Consider the following 18,934-nt stretch of genomic DNA (forward strand, 5'->3'; position numbering starts at 1 on the left):
AAAATGCATTTATTTTCCATCAATTTACTTTAGCTTATAATAATGTTAAACAATATTGTTCTGATACCTGAAATGAAGTGGTAACGGGGCCTTGGTCCTAAGTGAAACAAGGATATTACGTATTTATTCATATTTTCGCTACTGTTGTCTAAAAATGTTGCCAGGCAACAATTGACTAGTGTAGGTGGAGGCGGTATAAACGGTCTTTTGAGAGATTTTTAATAGTAGCAGTCATTATGTAGCCCGAATTATTTTTTTTACCTAAAACCATTCAAACAGTTACGGTAGGAACAACGAGAACATTGTATTAGCAGCTCGCCTAGGACATGAGGAAATAATTGATTATTATATCCAACCTGCGTGCAATGTAACGGCGTACATACAACGGCGACAAGCATAGCCCAAGCCTGGAAGAGCTAGTATCGATCGTTTAGACACCATTCTTTCAACTCTCTCGCTCATTCGAGTCTAAAGTAACGAGCTAGTTTAATGAAAGAACTAAATAGACGCTTATGCCCCGCAAAACGAGAGCGTATTCCACACTGCAATACATCCACCTCGGGCAAAAAGTATTCAATATGTTGGTAAGCTTACGCATCGTATATATGTACACACAATCATAGCTATGATCGGCGTCCGCTACGTACAGTTAGAACAGATTTAACAATGGGCTAGTAAAGGGGCGCCATGAGCGCATCCGTGGATATGGCTTTAAATCGGGCATCCGCCACCTTGATCGACCTGGTGTAATGAACGAAGATGAAGCAAGTAATTTTCTATAATTTCCATATTTGAGCAGCACAAAAAACATCGCGATAAAAATTTAGATTGGAAATATTAATCGATTCTGAAAGTATGTCCCGATAGTTGTTTAGGCATGAAACAGATATTCGTTTTACATCTGACAAACGCATCGTATTATTTGTCCGCCTTTCCATTTGTAATGAGCCTAAATGGCAGTTTAGGATCATTTTCCACGTTTTGAATAAGGCTCTGATGGACATTGTCATCATAATATTATATCAGTTCTTTTTTCGGTAACCTAATCAGTGACACAAATGTAACGCGACGCGACGGCTAGAGCTGCAAATCTGGCCGTCTGGAACATCGCAGACACATGGGAGCTACAAGATGCAGCAGCATCCACTGGTAAAAAAGCTAGATTAACAATTAAAACGAGGGCCAATTTTTCGTAGAGTTGCAAGTACACCGAAAACCACTCAATAAAGATAACGTTTTTCCATAAGGGAAAATCTTTTTTTGGCTGTTAGCGACGGCTAAAATTTCGCAGAGCTGATATTAACTGCCCGTTTTCTGTTAATTTAATAACAATAGAGTCCCGTCACCAAGTAGAAAGCCCTTTCATCTTGTCAGATATTTGCCCATTCCCAAAAATCGGTAAAAGAACTGTGCCGTGATGAATGCGAGATTCAGTTTGCGTTCTGCTTTGCTACATATTTTCACAGTTGGCCTTCTATTATCTCATTATTCTAGGAGATAGGCCGGTGTAAATTCGAGCTTCTACGAGAAAATTAAGCCACCCCTGCATCTGAGCTCATCCTAATTCTAGCAGTACGAGATATTATCAATGAAACAATGAACACGGCATGATTTTGCCGACAAGAAAAACAATACCGTCTTTCAGAAAGATGTTTCTAACTCAGTGAGGTAATAAAACTACCGTATATTTAGGGTTGTCAGCAACAACGAATAAACGTAATGATCACTGAACGAGGTTAACCGAGATTCGTCAAAACAAGAAATCAAGAGGAAAAAGGTAATAAAGCAGAAGACGAAAGATGAAGACCAAATACGGGAAAACACTGGACTAGAGTGTAGTACGGACAAAAGATAGCGGGGGAGCTAGCGTACTAATAGCTGTCGTCTGTTTCTGCTACGGTCGTCAACAATTGATAGCGATATGGCTGATTCTTTGGCTGTGCACCGCTACTGGATAGGTGGCAAAGTGCAATAGCCCCGTGGGTAAACCAGATCGGCCAAGTGAATTTGTCTGCTGACGGGCTTTCTTTTGAGACGATTTTGGATGTCGGATTTGTGCTGTCTACGGATGCCGTGGCTATTACTACCAGTCCCGTATTTGTTGTGCCAGTTGGTAAGGGTCTACACTGAAAACAAAGTAGATGTCGAGGTGATGGCTAGGGGAAGTTGTTCTCATGAAGCGAAAACAAAACATTTTTACAAGCTCGCAGCACACGATGTTAGAGACTGCTTCTACGAATTGACACATACACATACATAGAGACACACGACAAAAGCAGCTGTGCAGAGAAGCTAACAAATGGCCTGCCTGCTCGAAGAAGCAATATTTCTCCTCGTCATTGCAGCCATTGCTCCTTTTGTGATCTACACCAGCATTAGAATCAATAACATCAAGCTGATTTCAATAATGGTGAGACAATCGGTTTTGACGCGACATCGGAGAACCGGAGGATGTCGGGCAAGAGTGAATACACCGACGACAGTATATATTTATTTATCGGTTTATAGGAATCAAACGAAACACTGGAAAGACAGCGAGTGTAGTAAATTATAAAGGGGCTGGCTTTGGGGGCGATAAAGGCTTTAAGAGATCAGTAGCAGCAGCAGCAGCTGAAGTCGAACATCAAAAACAGCGACGACAACCGATATGGGTGGAATAAGTGTTCACAAAGGGCAAGCGCTCATTCTTCTAGTGAGTCGCATCTGCAAACGCCTGAATCCTCATTAAATTATGTCTTCGCTGCGCAGCTGATTTTGCTTCTAACGTGTATGTATTTATGTCCCACTGTCATTACTAATATTGTTGTTCTAGTATCAATGCTCACAACATGGTTCTGGTGCAGTTTGTTGTGTTTATGATCCCGATGTCTTTCGAGACGTTAATTAACATGAAACAACAGTCAGTCCGGTCCTGTGGAGCTTGTCGCACCAGGACGTTGACTGTAACGTACGAACAATATTTAGTTGGTAGGACCAGTTCGAGAAATGCCATTAATGTAGCCGCGCTGGCTTCGCGGCATCTGGATTTGACCAAAAAGAATCCTCATGTTGAAGAATGCTTCATGCCTAATTGGAATGCGTTGGCTAAGGCCCCCGGTCTGTATTTGTCTCATCGTATACGATGGTTCGAATCATGGTATCAGCTTTTTATAATACGATTTAAGATAGATATAATTCTATGGAGAAACAAATGATATAATACAACGCCGCTGGTATCTTTGAAGAAACAGCATTTTTTGAGGTAACAGCATTTTGTCGATAAAATAAAATTTTTATCAATAATTAGCCGATGCCTCAGATAGTGTAGTGACACCTACTGTTTAAAAATATTTTTCAGACGTTTCAGAGAAACGAAAAGCAAGTTTCAACTTAATATTCTTGCAATTGCAGCCCGATTTGTTTCAGTTAATTTGGCCAATCTCTCTATAATTACGACCTGAAACTATCGTAATCACAATAAGTTATTATCATCGTGATAGAAATCGGAACAATTACCCTTCTTGCTTCGAGCACCACCAAAACATGAGAAATTTAAAACATTTTTTGCTATAAGAAATAACGATGGCGCATTGTTGTTTAACAATAAACATACCAATGACACTTAAGTTTGATGATTAGAATCAACGTGAATATTAATCACACAATGTTTTTTTCCGATCAAAATAATTACGGGTCTATATGCCAGCGTTTTAATCGTTTCGTTAATATGTTTGTAAACACGTATGTTGACAATATTTCATAGTTGTTTTCTACGGTTAGTCTACTACGCTGGAGTTTTCAAGACATGTACAACTCAATTTATATATTACTTCACAGGGTAGATTTATATCTCAATTTGTGTAGGTATAGCAAGCATTATTGATATGGTAACAAATTCTCTTAACGGTCCTAGGGTAGGCTTGGTGTTCGTTCACGCTAGACACAGTCATAAAGAGGCCTGACAAGAAACAGACGTTGCTGGGTGTCGGAGGTTCAACTAAGCCCAATTGAGAATGCCAGAACGGCTTGGGCCACTGGCATGAACTGAGGCTAGCTGCTTGTCGCTAGTTCATCGTACTAACATTCCTGCAATTACTGCTACGATTGACATAACGGCTGCCGCTATCTAAAGAAGGGACACTGTCAAGCTGATTGTGGCAAATAATTCTGCTACTGCTAGGGTTACTATCTTTGCTACTATTCCTGCCCGTTCCAGGGTTAACTGCTGCGCTTCCTACCCTTGTTTGGCATACGAGCACCGCATGCCTTTTGGCTTGTTCTAATGGTAAGCGTTTGTTGCGGGATGAACTCACTAAAGCTAATACTGTTAATCTTGGTCTGAATAAAGGACAATATTTAAGCTCGCGTCGATTCCTTTTGCCTACCTCAGATTATTGCTCCATGCCTTGGCTCTATGTTCGCCTACGGGCTGCTGCTTCTGCTGCAGTAACGTAATTGCTGCAGAGCCTTAAGTAGCCGTTTTGTTTATGTCCATGCTACGTTTGCGAAAGGTTGGCGAGAACGACCCGGCATTTCACTTACATATTAAGCACACGCACTACTTCAACCTAATGTAGACCTTGGGAACGATTGTTTTCGGCGGAGAACAAACGATTGCTATCAACGGACACGCATAAATAAATATGAGCGCACTGTACGAATAGAAATAACACATTTAATAACTTAATAATAAATTTATTAAATGTTTGCATTGTAGAAGCCCACTTGCAGTTTCATCGGTTGACTCCGTTGTTAAATAAGTGGATTGAATCTCACGAATTCAGCTGACGTATCCTCCATTAAGCAAAGAACCTAGCAGAAAAGGATATCGGACTTAAGTTAACCTTTGCTACATGTGGTGCAATTAATGTGGAAATGCCTAAAAAAAATCTGAAAACTGTCATTATAACTACATGCAGGCTGCATTACCTTTTTATCTTCGTTTTAATTATTCTTATCTACGTTTACTGTCTATTGACTGAATTCATTATATCATCTTTAAATGATTTACTTCGTTAGAGTAATATTATTGACAAGTATCACTTTATTTCCAGTTAAATACGTTTAGTAAATATCGGCACTTGAATCTACCAGTTACTATGTTAATCTATTCACTAACCCGTTTTCACTTAGTAATGTCCATTATACCGATTATTATATTACAATTATTTATTATCACGATTATATTGTCTTCTACAGGGCTGCGTCTTAGCAAGGAAGGACTATCATTGCGAATGAGAACAATTTTATACAGCAGTTCTATCAGTTGGTAGTGGTAGGACAATATCTACTTTGAGATCAGACCGCTTCTGCGGCAAAAATAGGATAGGCCGCGTCTGCGGTTGTTGCTTCTCCTGTTTACGTCTCCGCGAGCGCCAAATTACACAGTAGGAACGCTGTAGGACGTGTAATGCGATGTACAGGACGTCCTACCTTCTTCTAGAATTCTTCTTTCATTTTTTCTTTCCCTTTTGTTTCTGACATCGCCTGTCAATTGCCTGATGCTCCTTTTGGGCCTCCTGGGATGTCCGTAGATGCAAGAACTACTAGTAACCGGCAGGTGGCAATTTGCAGTACGAGCGAAGCTCCAAGCAGCGGCTTCGGGGATCCGCGCAAGGTTCGTTTGTTGCGACAAACGCTGCATGGTCGTTCTTTCCTTCTGTCTCTCTCAGCGCTATCCTTTCGTCCTATTGGTTTCCATACTTTGTCGTTTTTCATTCGTACATCGCTGCTATGGCGACATAACTGATGTGCTCCAAACATCCGAAACCGACATATTGGCGGAATGATTGCTGTCACTTCCACCGCTAAGTCGAACCGTCAATAAAGGTATTGGCGCCCCACAGTACAGAAAAGTCAGAGCGCTTTCGCGCCGTTGTTACTGTTGCCGCCATTGACAAACCAACGGCTGTAGCAACAATGACGATCACTGGCATTCGCTAGAAACAAATGCTAACTAACATTGGCTGTGTAGTCGAGCAGCGCAAGCGGCAAGCAGACGCTGTCTAGGCAGACGCAGTGTAGGAGTCGTGGCGAAGCGTATCACGGTTTGTGATATATGTGGGAACTGCGTAGCATTACAATGGCACCCGTTCAAAATAACGAGTCAGCATAGCCAAATGAACCAACGTTAGATGTACCGCTTCAACTGCCGCCGCTGCCGCTCCTGTCGTTGTCGAGACGGGTCCCCTCTGTGTTTTTTTTAGCGCTTTCTCCTTTTCCCGAAGCTCTGCCCAGCCACCTCCGAGGCGTCTACAGCCGGGGCGCTTCGAGGACGCTGAACTGACTAACGGAGCTTGATTGGTCTTGGTCGTAGACCTAGTCGAGTGTCAAAAACCGCTGTCAATGTGCCTTGTGTTAGAAAAAATGGTTAGCAACAAACGTTACGCTAGTGGAACTGGAAACAAATACTCACAATTTCTGTTATATAACAAAGATTTAGACAAGGAGTCAAGAGGAGATTCGCCAGATTCCATATAGCGTGTGGCTTAAAATCCACACACATGATCACATGAGTCTAAATCTACTCACGACTACCTTTCATGTACTTTTAAATAAGGCTTCACGTGGATATCATTTGGCACAAGGTTGCCAAATCCTGCATGACGTCAGATAGTTATAATTGTACTCTAAGTTGTGTGAAGTTACCATTTAACTAAGGGTTGAAGAAGGACATGTAGTATATTTTAGTTAACTTGGAATTAACCGAATTGCGCCTGAATTGTTTGCCTTCCAATGCACTACATTTCAATAACAGTAACAGTATAGAATCAGTCGGCTGGCTTCTGGGCGCTGCCGTAGTGTTCATGCTTCTATCACTGCATCCATTAATGGTTTCGATCGCCCTTAGTACGAAGGTCTTGTCGTGTAGCTGCAGCTGTGCTAGCAATGTGATACTGAATTGCTGAGTTTTGTCAATAAAATGGAAATAGGATAGATTTAAGGTTTCTAGCCAGCTTTCTTCGTCTAGTCGTTGAGTCAATTCATACTTATCAACATCTCGATGCTGCTTCAAACTTCGCTCACTCTGAAGCTTCGGATATTGCTTGAGGCCTAAGAACTAGATGTGTGCAGCACATAGAACGGGATTACATAGAACGTGATGTCTATAGTTTGCAAAAGTTGGCGATTCGAAAAAAAAGCAATCATTTATAGGAAATAGTTGAGCTTTTTGACAAGCGATCGCTTGTTATTAATCCAAGCAACTTTATTCTCATGTTTACCATAGAATTAGATTGTTTAGTTAACCCCATTCAATAAAGCTTAGTGCATGATGTGCTATTACTTTGCCTGCTGCTCAGCCACTACTCTTGCTGTACGTAAACGCTGTTCACCTACGTAATTTTACAGATTACCAGATTGCTTTATATAGGGAAATCGATTCCGAAGCTTGATCCTTTATTTTGCCTAACTAACTTACCGTATTTTATACAAAAGTAATGAAATTCGGCAGGATGATTATTAGCTTAATTTTTATTTGACAGAATAAACTGAAGACGACGACACAGGAAGAACACTGCAAGCGTAGAACAAATGTAAACAAGCGTAGAGAACATTATGATCATTAAGTTAGAACCTCGCTCTCATTAGTAATTTCTCTAATAATGTCGTCTGTTTGCGGTTATTGTCCGCTATTAGAATTATTTTGCTTTCCGTTCAGTGCCTGCTAAGTAATGACTAAGGATATCTTGAGGCAGAGTGAACTTCATGTTTTCTAGCATTGACAATAGCTATGCATGTAAACACTTGGAAAAAAATGTTAGGTCGCGGCCATCGTTTCATCGTAAACATTCGACGCTACCAGACCTTATTGTGGTGACTCTTTTGAAGCCTGATCGAACCGCTATTGGTAAAAGTTGCTAAATTAAAGTAAGCCGTCGACTTCGTGGGGGGCCGTGGCGCCAATGGGGGAAACTAAACGGTTAGTACGCAAGCAACCTTTGTCTTTGAAACGAGCAATACAGCATAACGCAGCCACGTAGCTGTTCAGGGATAAAACGATTCATCCTTTTTTCTCTGTGTTCCACCATTTTTTCCACCCCACAACCGTCGCCGATAACGCTTATGTGCTATTTCTCTAACCGTATTCGTCGACGCTATCCTCATATTGCTTTTGCATCCTGTCTCGAAGCTGACCTTCAGCTATTTCCAACCTTTGCTTTTTCGTATTGTCTCGTATGAATTGTCCTGTGTTAGAATTTCTTTTCTAATACAACGACCGGATAAGGCCCCGAAGAGAAGCCGAAGTTTTGAATTTGCTCCTCTGTTCAAAAGTTTCTTTCGAACGTGTTTTTGATGAAGATCCGCGTCAGTAACACGGCCTATGTAAGGAGCTTAGGAATAACGCAATGAACGGTGCAAACAAAACCTTCAGTTATAGCAGTTATTTGTGCAGCTGTCGATACTCGCGTTGGAGAGCAGAGCGCGGTTTGAGGACGGTACTACAGGTAGCGGTGACGCTGATGGTGCTTGAATTCGAAGGCGAGGCAAAGCGCATCGGAAGATTCGTAGCTTTGTTCACTTAGTCGAATCTTGTGGTGTTCTTCGAATCAGTCATCGTTTGACAGTTCGAAGCAGGCCAACTGTGCATTTCGTTTGACGCTATTATCGTCAAAGGCCTGGTCTCTTTGACAGTTGTTACTCCACGGATGTAGCGGCTTTTTCTCTTCCTGAATTATGCTATTCCAGATTGTGCACACGTGCCTCAAAAACGTTCACCTGTTTTGTGTTCGGGAAACGCCACGTACACACTGATCAAAACCAAAAAAAAAAAATGCAATTACCTATGATTCCAACCTAGTAAAAAGAAAAAACAGATAAACTGAAAAAAAAATATATATATATATATATATATCGCTTCTTTTTTGCTTATCATTTCTATTATTATAAGCGAGGGCCCGAATTATCAAACTTACGCTCAGTTAAACTTAAGTGACGTTCAAGCCATTTTTATCTTCTGCCATATTTATTTAACAAATTTACTAACAAACTTGGTATATCTGTAATACGATGTCACTATACTCTGTAATAAATACGATCGATACTTTCCATCTTCTGTTAACGAACGATAGCCATCAGATAGTTAAATAGTTGTTCTTGGCAAGTGCAGTAATAGTAATAGTTCTTGGCTGATGTTTAAAGTTAACAGCGTAATGATACCGGAAATTGCATATTTTTGTCGTCCCCTCCGCTTCTGGAGGACGAAATTAATCATTTAGTCGATTAGACTGCTATAGGGTTCGTTAAAACACGGATTAGAATTGCTTTATTTACGCGACGTACAAAAACTCAAATCATCATAAACGTCGCACGCCCAACGCTTATTGATTTATTTCCTTACAATACCCTGCTATGTACACATTCTCCTATTGATTAGAATCCATCGAATCTCGAAATATTAGTGTGAGCTACGATCATTGCAGATTGTTGGAACGCTTTCTGGCATTTCCAAGACATGACGCCTTGTTACGACTACTCACTCGCTTATCTTTCTAGTAAAATTGCAACGCCTTGAATTGTTTTTTTTTTTTTTTTTGTCAGTGTTGTAGAAGCTTGGTTCAGAAGCAGCTAGGCCGGAATAATGCGAATATCATCGTTGTGGCCACATTGATGGCGACCCTACTTCTTGGCGCCGCCTTCAAGCTGTTACTGAGCGCCGGTGATCAGCGGTACGGGCGTGTGTGTCTGTGTCTATGCCATTCCGTTTCTGTATATAGTAAAGATAAAAACGAAGACCTGCAGGTAGACGCATACGATTCGGGACTTCTCTCAGTTTCCAGAGAAGAACAAGGACGTTTAACGGCCTCGATCCTTATTGCTGCAGAACCGTGCTAGCCATTGCTTTGTTGAAAAATTGGTACTCTGCTCATTTTTTTATTATTGTTGATAGTAATGGACTGCAAGTGCTATTCCTCTTTACTCTAAACAATCTATGTAGAGTTCAAATAATAACAACTTCACGTTTTATTTGTATGTAATCAATGTTCAAATTGAGCGTAATTCTACAGTGAATGTATAGCTTTTCCTCGTAGCATAGGTGTTCAAGGTTACTACCGTTATGGTCGATACATTGCCGATCGTGGTGGACCACTGGTTAGCAGACTTCCAAATATTTAATTTGCCGCACCGACCGATTCTTGCTTAGTTGCTCTTATGAAATATTTCTATACTGTCGGCTTTATGGGGTAGTGCTTGTTGTCTTCGAAACGTTCCTACAGACTAAAATCCGTCGGCATAAGGTCTGCAGAATAGGCAAGGACCTTATGGGACCAATTCATCCAGCCTATTCATTTGGAATAATTTTTCAAGATACGGTCTTACATTACAATGATATTGTGCAAGTGCTCCGTACTGTTGGAAATAAAATTCGTTTAGCAAACTCCTTTCGAACGTGTTGTCAAATTATTGATATCGGTCATTGTACTGCACCCTTGGTAGCACATTGTAAACCCGGTAAACTCATCATCTACAGACTTTATAATTACACCGTTCTGTCCAAAATATAGATTCATTGTTCTAAAATATCCTTCCGAAACACTGATAACCTTTTTAACTGTTTTCCAAATAGCAACGCTGTGTTTCTCGGTTTCGATTAGTTTCATCGATGGCATGTGTTATCATCGAAATGTAGCTTTCCCGTTTCGAATTTTTAAAATGCGATGAACACTCAGTTCGCTGATGTCCAGCTTAGTACCTGACTGTCTTACGAAGTTTCAGGACATATCGTTATACCTTTCAATGCTTCTTCTTGGCTGGCGAAGCTTGTTGCTGTTGTTGCATTGTCGAAATGTTGCCCATGAACGTCCTGAACGGTTCGTCCTATTCAAACTGATTCCTATCCAATTAATTGTCAGTCGCGTAGATGGGTCTCATTTTCATATTTTGAATTACATTTAAAAAATGTTTCTCTGCTGAAGGCATAAGCTTAGTCCAATAATTACTTCTTTTAATTAATTAATTAATTATATCCTGAAAAGAAAGAACAGTTGAGACGTTATGAATTTTTCAAAGCCATATCCATTTTTTGATACAGTATGTATGTATACAATGCGATTAAGTTTCTGCTCACGTAACACAAATTAATTTCCGTGACTCTGAGTTTCTGTCCGGGTAGTATAATCAATGACCATGTCGTCAATCGGATAGCGGCGGGAAGAATCAGCTTAGTTCACTGAAATGAATACGTAAAATTGGAAATGTGTCATAATTATTCGATTTCGATGAAAACTCATAATGGGCATGAGATAATTGTATGAACGCCGTAGGACCCCGGAACCAGTCGCCTGCAAAGCGTCCGCCTGCAAAATGGTTTCGGCCATTTAAGCAATACGTTATATGAATGCGTATGAAATAATACATAAACACACATGAAACCCCAAAATTTGCGTCACCCATTACACTCTCGCAAATTGTTGTCTCCTTTAAAGACAGATCTCATCTATAGCCATTGTTTATATCTATAATCAACTTATTTCCAATTCATAGTCAAATGTGACATAGGCCACAAAAATCGAAACATGTACACTGCCCTACGCTTTCAGTATGCACGTGCACTGTGTACGAGCAGTATAATGACAATAGATGATTTTTATGCAGCTGCAGAGTAACACGATATTACTCTATTACCGTCACGACGCGATACTATGTTCGTAGTCCATTTGATTACGCTAAATGGTCTACTATCGGCGTTAGCAAAGGTGCCTGATTAGCTGAAACAAGAAAAACGTACGCAATCTATTGAACTGCAGCAGAAACGCTGAATCAGCCAGTCGTTCCGAATCCTTGTAATTGTTCAACGAAGAGGAAAATACGTCGCTAAGTGTTGTGGGAACGCTGTCCGAACATCATCATGAAGTTCCAATTTTGACTTGGTGACCAACATACCTGGACAGTAGAAATAATAGCTATATTATTGGTCGACAGGGACACTAGCGATATCTCGGTCGTTTTCTGTCTTCGTTAGCTCCCAGCCGTGATATTACCACGATACTTATTATCGTATGATATCGCATGACAATCGCTATGATCATGCGTAAAAATCAATGCAGGCAAGCAGTTGCTGTTGTCACCCATGGTTATTGAAGAACGAAGTGCCAGCTTGTGTGTGGGATCTGAGAGTTAACTGTTTTTTTGCTTCATGCACCCATTTCGTAATAACTATATTGTCGCACAAGATTTCGTTCGAGCACAGAAGTGGGCTCCACATAAGAAAGTACACAGTGATGAAGTCATGTATTACCAATCAGTAATCCACAAGTGAGCCCCAGCATTATAGTGTTATGGTGCCATTACGCTCATTCTGTGCCTTGCTCGGTTAGATGATTTTGTCTAAGGCGCGAATGAACCGACTTATTCGGCGACGTGCACCAGATTTTTTTTGGTATTCCATGCAGCGAAATTAGCAATAATCCTGTTCTTGTTCTTCATAAGATTGAACTGCTTCTCGCATCTGCTTCTGAATGTTCGTTTCCTAGAAAAAGCAAATACAAGTCAACCTTACAATGATGACGACGATACGATTGAAAACACTGCGCTACTGTTAGGCTATCGATGCTATCATGTTTCTGATAAATTGCGAACGCAGAAAATATAAAATGAAGATGTTAACGCATTTCAGGTGACGATATAATGCCTAAAAGCGCCAGTTACGTCCTGACGGTTACTACTACAACTACGTATTGATGGCTGTCGCAGTAACGAACAAAGTATATTCGGCCAGTCCTTGACATTCGTAAACAGTAATTATGAACGCCACTGTCTTCATGAGCGCACATATCTATTATCTACAATTGTTATATAGGACGTACAAAGTATCTCCGCGTTCGTCGCTTAACGTTCATCCCATTTCCATCGCGGGCAGTTTTGACGTGAGCTATCGGAGCGCCTACACGGGATGTTGTTATTGTTGCTGCCGCTGGCAGGTATCTTTTTTTTTTGGATAAGTAGACCGACGGACGTTTGCTCGGAAGCTAACAATAATCACGGGTGGTTCTTGGTAACTTGGCAACTGATATAATTCCTTTCAGCTCAGCCCCCGACGCTTGTATCTAATGATGTCGGCCGTGGTAGTTGCGTGGCTAGAGGCGCAATATCATTAGAATACGATAGCCGTAAGTTGCGTTGCCGCCATTGTAGACGATGGCGGCTGGTGGCGCTGTCTACGCCAATCTCACACTAATACAAAGGAAGCTTCTATAGACTATCAAGGCGGATCAGCCATATAAAGAATACCGACTACGAACACATGCTCGTATACATGTACAAGTACCTGTGAAGAATTTTGAAAACACCCATCCTGGCCTTCCATTGAAGCGGTGACTTCATGTTGAGGACAGGGAAAAACCTATTTTTCGCCGGGTAGGATCGGATTTTAGCACCTCAATATAGTAGGACATATACAAGGCTATGTTTAATTTAAACAAAAAGCTTTCTTTATTCCTTCTTCGTACGACGAGGAAGGCAAATACGTTAAAATAGAGAACCCGCACTTGTGCAACGGAGAATTGAACACAGTCTTATGCTAGCCCTTACATTGAATGTAGGTAATTTTTAACATGGGAATGTGGACGCGACCATCTGTTATCCCCATTGTCAACAACAAATGCTTGCAATGAAAAGACTATGTCCGATTTCGGCGTAAGTCTGAATACGACTGTATAATACACATGCAGTTCATTTTACGCTGCTAAATCACGTATACGGTAACTGGATTTAATGGAGTCACAAACGAACTTACTTGGCCGACATCGAGTGTTCATTGCATCCCATTCAAAGTCGTTCAGAGTACGCTTACAGACAATCTCATTTTACATCTTGAATGATGTCTATGATCAGCAACAGCATAGAAATGCCGGAGTTAAGAGACCGATCCATCTCTTATATTCATTCAACAACGAGGGAGAAATATAATACGAGTGCGGCTCGACAGATTTAGCGGGTTCGGGTAGGGTGGGTGACAAAGTGGAAAACGTTTCCTAATAGCCTGTTATGCACCCTTCCCTTCCCCCCCCGCCATTCGCTTTTGATGTCTTCTTATCAATTTATAAAGAACAGCATGTCTGATAGCCCCTCCCGCCCCACCGGATGGGACTGAATATCGGCGAGGTTTCAAGTTTGAAGTTTCTCTACTTGTCAACGTCAGTCTTAAGCTAACGTACGCCCCATTCCCCCTTCCCTTCACTTACCGCCTTAGACACATACACGAACACACACGCAATTCAGCCTCGCACCAGTTTTCACATAGGTAGCTCGGTTAGCTGGCAAGATGATACGAGTCGATTTGTGTCGTTATAGTGAACCTGTTCTGAACAGAGCTTTTCCTCTCTCATAAGCAATGACGTTAAACAGAGACCAGGCGACGACCGGTTGCCGTCACATTGATCAACTTCAAGAGGTGTTGAACGGCATTTAATGGCGTCGAGCGCGTTCGTGCATCAGTGATGGTAGTCATTTAGAAGTGAACTAGCTACTCAGCAACAATTGGCAGACGCAGCTTCGCTTCGTTAGTCTGGGTAGCAGCAGTAGCAGCTGTGCTAGTAGTTGAAGCAGTAGCAGTTGCCAGCCTAGACGGCAAGACTAGAGGCTTTTATTCTTCCTGTGAAGGCCTGTAGGAAGGATAGAGGAAGGCAGTCGGTTTGCTGGATATTTTCTGGAGGAAATTGTTGAAATTATTGCCCCAAAAATGATCTGAAGAAAAGCAGGGAAAAGGGCTGGGAGAATGGGAGGTTGCGGTGTAATGGTGAAGGGAATATAAACGGATAGAAAACATGGTAACACTCGTACGAAAACGAACGGATGGGGAAGACTACGTTCGTGCTCCAGATGAATTGTTCACGAGGATTTGGGGCGTGAGCTAGGTGTGCGTCGTATCGCGTCGATCTGACGCCGGCCGCCTGCTGCTGCCGCCGCTACTACCACCAAAACTGTACCGCTACAGACCTCAAGAGTGGCCATGGTAATAGCGTACAGAGTGGAACGCCAGCCGCGCGAGAAAGCGACGCTTCTCGATCTGGTTTGACGCCCTGTGTCCCCTGTTGCCGCAGCTTTATCTTGACGCTTCTCAGTATTAGTCTCTATCTGTCGCTTGCTTTCTGACTCGCTCGCCTTCCGTGAGCACATGTACGCGTGTAGAGCTGCTGCTGGCAGTTGTCTCAAAAGAAGACGCTCTATGGAGAGGGGGCGGCTATGCCAGTCATAGCTGCTGTTGTTTTTACCACGTTAAAGACGTCGTTCCTTCGGCAAGAACGGCAACTGACTGACTCCGTGTATTGTTACTGCAGGATGCAGCAAGAGAAGACAAAAAACACGGCCTGAGACGAAGAACGTTGCTGTTGCTCCTGTCGTACTAAGGCAGCAACGAATGAAGGAACGGCCGGCCGGCCGGCCGGATAAATGCCACATCGCATTGCATCATCGTGACTGTGCTGCTTCTGTATTTGTGGCTGCTGTAGAGCGAGCACTGGCACTAACCCCGACGCTGGGGACGTTCCCCCCGACGAAGAATGGTGCATGGTGTAGGGCGCTGTTGTAGCACTCACTAGTAGTTTGATTTCCCTGACTGTTCCTTCGCCGCCAGTTAGCGGGTGGCAAAACAACAAACGAAGAAGCATCTTCGCTCGTCATCTTGATCACGTCGTGGTAGAAGGGAAGAAAAACAACGAATAGATTTGGAGGAAGGGTCAGGACGCTTAAAGAACCGATTGGGATGAGAGATGCAATAGCGATACGTTATGTACTAGCAATCGACCACCGTCACGTCGCCAAGTGACTGCAGAGTTGCTAAAGACAGAAAGAGCTGCAAGCATACATTAACGATAATGTCATCTGCGTTTGCCTCTATGAACTTTTAACGTTTTTGAGCTATTTGCTTATTTCTGAAATAATTCATTTAAACGTAAATAAATAAACGTGGCATGAAATAGCCATTTAGAAAAAGCGCAGACTAGCTGATATGATAACAATTTACTTTCAATGGACGTTCTAAATCGTGTTTGTTTGTCTGGTCATAATCCTATAAACAATATAATCCTGGCAAACGCTTTTGTGTTGTAGGGGTAAAATTAAATTATAGCTTTACTATGACAAGAAATTATCCCGATGAGATCTGCGCTAGCGAGTTCCCATCAGATGGCATTGCTCCGACGGCTGAGAAAATAAGAATTCCTGCTGGTTTGCCTGTTATGTGAGGCACGTGTGGAAGACGTACAGCCAAAGTAAAGTCGATCTATGAACGTTGTTTACCATCTCCTATTCAATGCGTAGCACAATTTTGTATCGATAAATATCAACACACGGGAATTGCGAGGTTTAAATCTTTTCTTTTTTCTTACGTGATATGTAATGCTAATGCTAAACGATAATCGGCTCGTTTAACAAATAAAATAACGTAACAGAACGAACGTTCGTCTCCCAAATAGAAGCCCTATAGTCTTCGCTAATACCTCGACATAACAAACGGATATTCTAATATCTTTAATTGGTAGCCTTTCATGGTGAATACACTCTCCGATTCAACGCAGCCCCTATGAAAGCCTCGTCGGTTAGACATGCTTTATTCTTACGCATGATGAGGCCACCAGTGTTGTGAAGTAAACAAGAGCCCACAAATAAGCAGATGGTTTACAAGAAAGTCCTTCGAGATATTCTCACTCAGATTATACGCCATTAGCACGGCTGGATAAAGGTATTCGGCCTGTGAACAATACATTATTCGCTTGAGTGAAGATCTCAATGCGGTAGTGAAATTTGTGAATAAACGTCATTAAACCACTTACGCTGAAGAAGTAGCAGATTCTGAAGAAATCCTTCTGGAAATAGAGATTCGGTCTACAATAAAATGACGCTCGGTAACTAAGTAAAACTCCGACGAACCTATGCCTCTAGATAAAAGAGCTCACATGTCACAAATGGTGTAAAAACTAAATTTCGAATATACGCGTATCGTTTTATTTGACGAATTGTATTGCGAGCTGTTTAGACAAAAAATCATTCATCTACTCATCGAATTACCGTTATTATTCTTGAATAGAACGTGATTTTGATTCACGTGTATGGCTACTGCTGACAGCTTATATACATTTTAATTCACAACTAATAAAAGTATTGTAGAGAGAGTTAATTATTTTTCTAACCTAATTAATAGTAAACAAGGCGACGCTTCTATGAGTTTTCGAATTAGTGCGTGGCATCTAATCATCTGCTAATCGTCTGCTAAGGAAATATTTACCAACAGTGCCAATTAAAAATCCTTTTTCTTTGCTGTACGACAATATCTATCCTGTGATATTTTTTGCGTATATTTGCGCAAAGATTACCAGTACAAGGCACCAACATAGAGGACATTATCTCATTGACTGCAGTCATGGCAAATGCAACTCAATCCTATTACAATGATTAATAATAATATTTCACCCGAAACTACAGCAGACCACTACGAAACGAGATATCCAGCCTTAGCTATGCACACTATTTAATGTAAAATTGACCGTGCTTTGAAAGCTTCATAGCTCTTTTGAACTATGTCTTAAAATGTATCTTTATTTTATTACCAGTTATCTTCGCAATGCATTCTCTGTACGAACAGCTTGCTAATTAGTCAGTAAAAAATGCGAAAATTAAAGAGATATAAAAAAAAAGTCATGAACGCAGGGATTCGCTAATGTTTCTCAATAGCGGTGACGAATAGAGGCATGTATCTAAACGCTGCTAGCATTCTAGCTAAATAAAGGTATAGGTTAAGGTTACTGCTGATGCTGATAACAATAATAACGGGTAAATAATAATTATTACGTTCAGAAAAGCACACAGACTGTGTACGTGCATAAAAACACCGGAACGGACGGCCGAAAGCCGGCGAAAAGGAGACATCAAGGCACTTTGTGGCGAACTGAGCGATTGCCAAAATCACCAAGGTCCCCTCGATAAACGTGCTGCGTTATGTCCGCTGAAAATGGGTCGCTTGACTTTGGACAAAAGCAATCGAACGCCGTCGCTGGCACACTATTTATCTATTCATCCCTTCTTGGAGTGGCAGAGTTCGTATTAGATGAACGCGTTTAGAGACAGCAATAGGGGGCTTGATCGGCCCGATTACAAATTTTCCGAAAGTGGACATAAGTGTGATATACTGTACTGTTCACGATGCTGCTGCTTTCACTACGTTACGCCGTTTGTCATTGTGCCCTGGCGTTATGGTAAGCAGCATAAGAAAAAATAACCGCAAATCTCATAGTCTTTTCATTATATAATAGGTTATTTCGGTTTTCGCAAAGACGTCAAAGCTATTACTGCTACGATATGTGTGCTGTTTGCAGTCGCGACTTCGTTACAATTCTCGATATTGACGAGGATATCCAGGTATAAATAGTATTAGGCAAGCCCCTTGTCTCTCTCGTGCAACTTAATGCTATGCACTCCGTCCGAGGATCGGTGTACCCGACAATCGATCTTTAGTCTTCAAGACGAACTTCACTTAGTTTTAACACTATTTCTATTTATAGTTGAAGTTGTGCTATGAAGAGAAAAAGAATCTGGCCGCTCTGAGTTCTGGCCGTGTCGTCTCCCCTTGTGGCTGAAAAACAAAGCTGTCGAAGTCCATTTTAGTTACCTCTGTAGGGACAGTGGCATCGCACAGACGAACAGCAGTTTACTCGCTATATGAGCGGATCGGTTTTCAAAGGAACAAGACTCACCCAATAAAGGCTAGCTAAGGGAAACAGATTTGAACGGAAGCAAGACAGGCCTAGGAAAAGTGCTATGTGCATACAACACTGTAGTACGTAGAAGTAGCCATGTGATACAACAGCATATCTTTATGTATATATAACGGAAGTGATACATTACAACACCAAATGTGCTAGCTTATCATTAAATATAATCAAAATTTTACCAAAAAGATAATCGGAAACAAAGTTTTGTACGAGCAAAAGGGCGACGCGTTACCTTTGTGAACCTAATT

The 18,934-nt window shown here is 41.4% G+C and overlaps 1 protein-coding gene and 2 long non-coding RNA genes across 22 annotated transcripts in view; 2 read left to right on the forward strand and 1 right to left on the reverse strand.

Moving 5' to 3' along the window:
• LOC147757010 (uncharacterized) overlaps positions 1-10,368 on the forward strand; it is a 14,035-nt gene extending 3,667 nt beyond the window's left edge. Inside the window, exon 3 of the long non-coding RNA XR_015325171.1 lies at positions 9,520-10,368. This is a non-coding gene — a long non-coding RNA (uncharacterized LOC147757010). The remainder of the gene's footprint in view (positions 1-9,519) is intronic.
• LOC111246189 (uncharacterized) overlaps positions 1-18,934 on the forward strand; it is a 132,944-nt gene that overhangs the window by 63,265 nt on the left and 50,745 nt on the right. The gene's annotated exons all lie outside the window — the stretch shown is intronic.
• On the reverse strand, positions 7,435-17,150 carry LOC147757011 (uncharacterized). Of its 10 annotated transcripts, XR_015325163.1 has the most exons (4): positions 16,752-16,947; positions 11,708-12,448; positions 11,048-11,149; positions 9,919-10,947 (listed from the first exon to the last, which is right to left on the reverse strand). It is a non-coding gene; the product is annotated as an uncharacterized LOC147757011 (long non-coding RNA). The 10 variants fall into 10 exon arrangements; XR_015325166.1 differs by adding an exon at positions 7,435-8,729 and having other exon boundaries at positions 10,711-12,448; XR_015325169.1 differs by adding an exon at positions 17,109-17,150 and having other exon boundaries at positions 9,919-12,448; positions 16,752-16,784.

Source organism: Varroa destructor, unplaced genomic scaffold (genome assembly GCF_002443255.2).
Source record: "Varroa destructor unplaced genomic scaffold, Vdes_3.0 BEIS01000003.1, whole genome shotgun sequence".
In the NCBI taxonomy this organism is placed as follows: Eukaryota; Metazoa; Arthropoda; class Arachnida; order Mesostigmata; family Varroidae; genus Varroa; species Varroa destructor.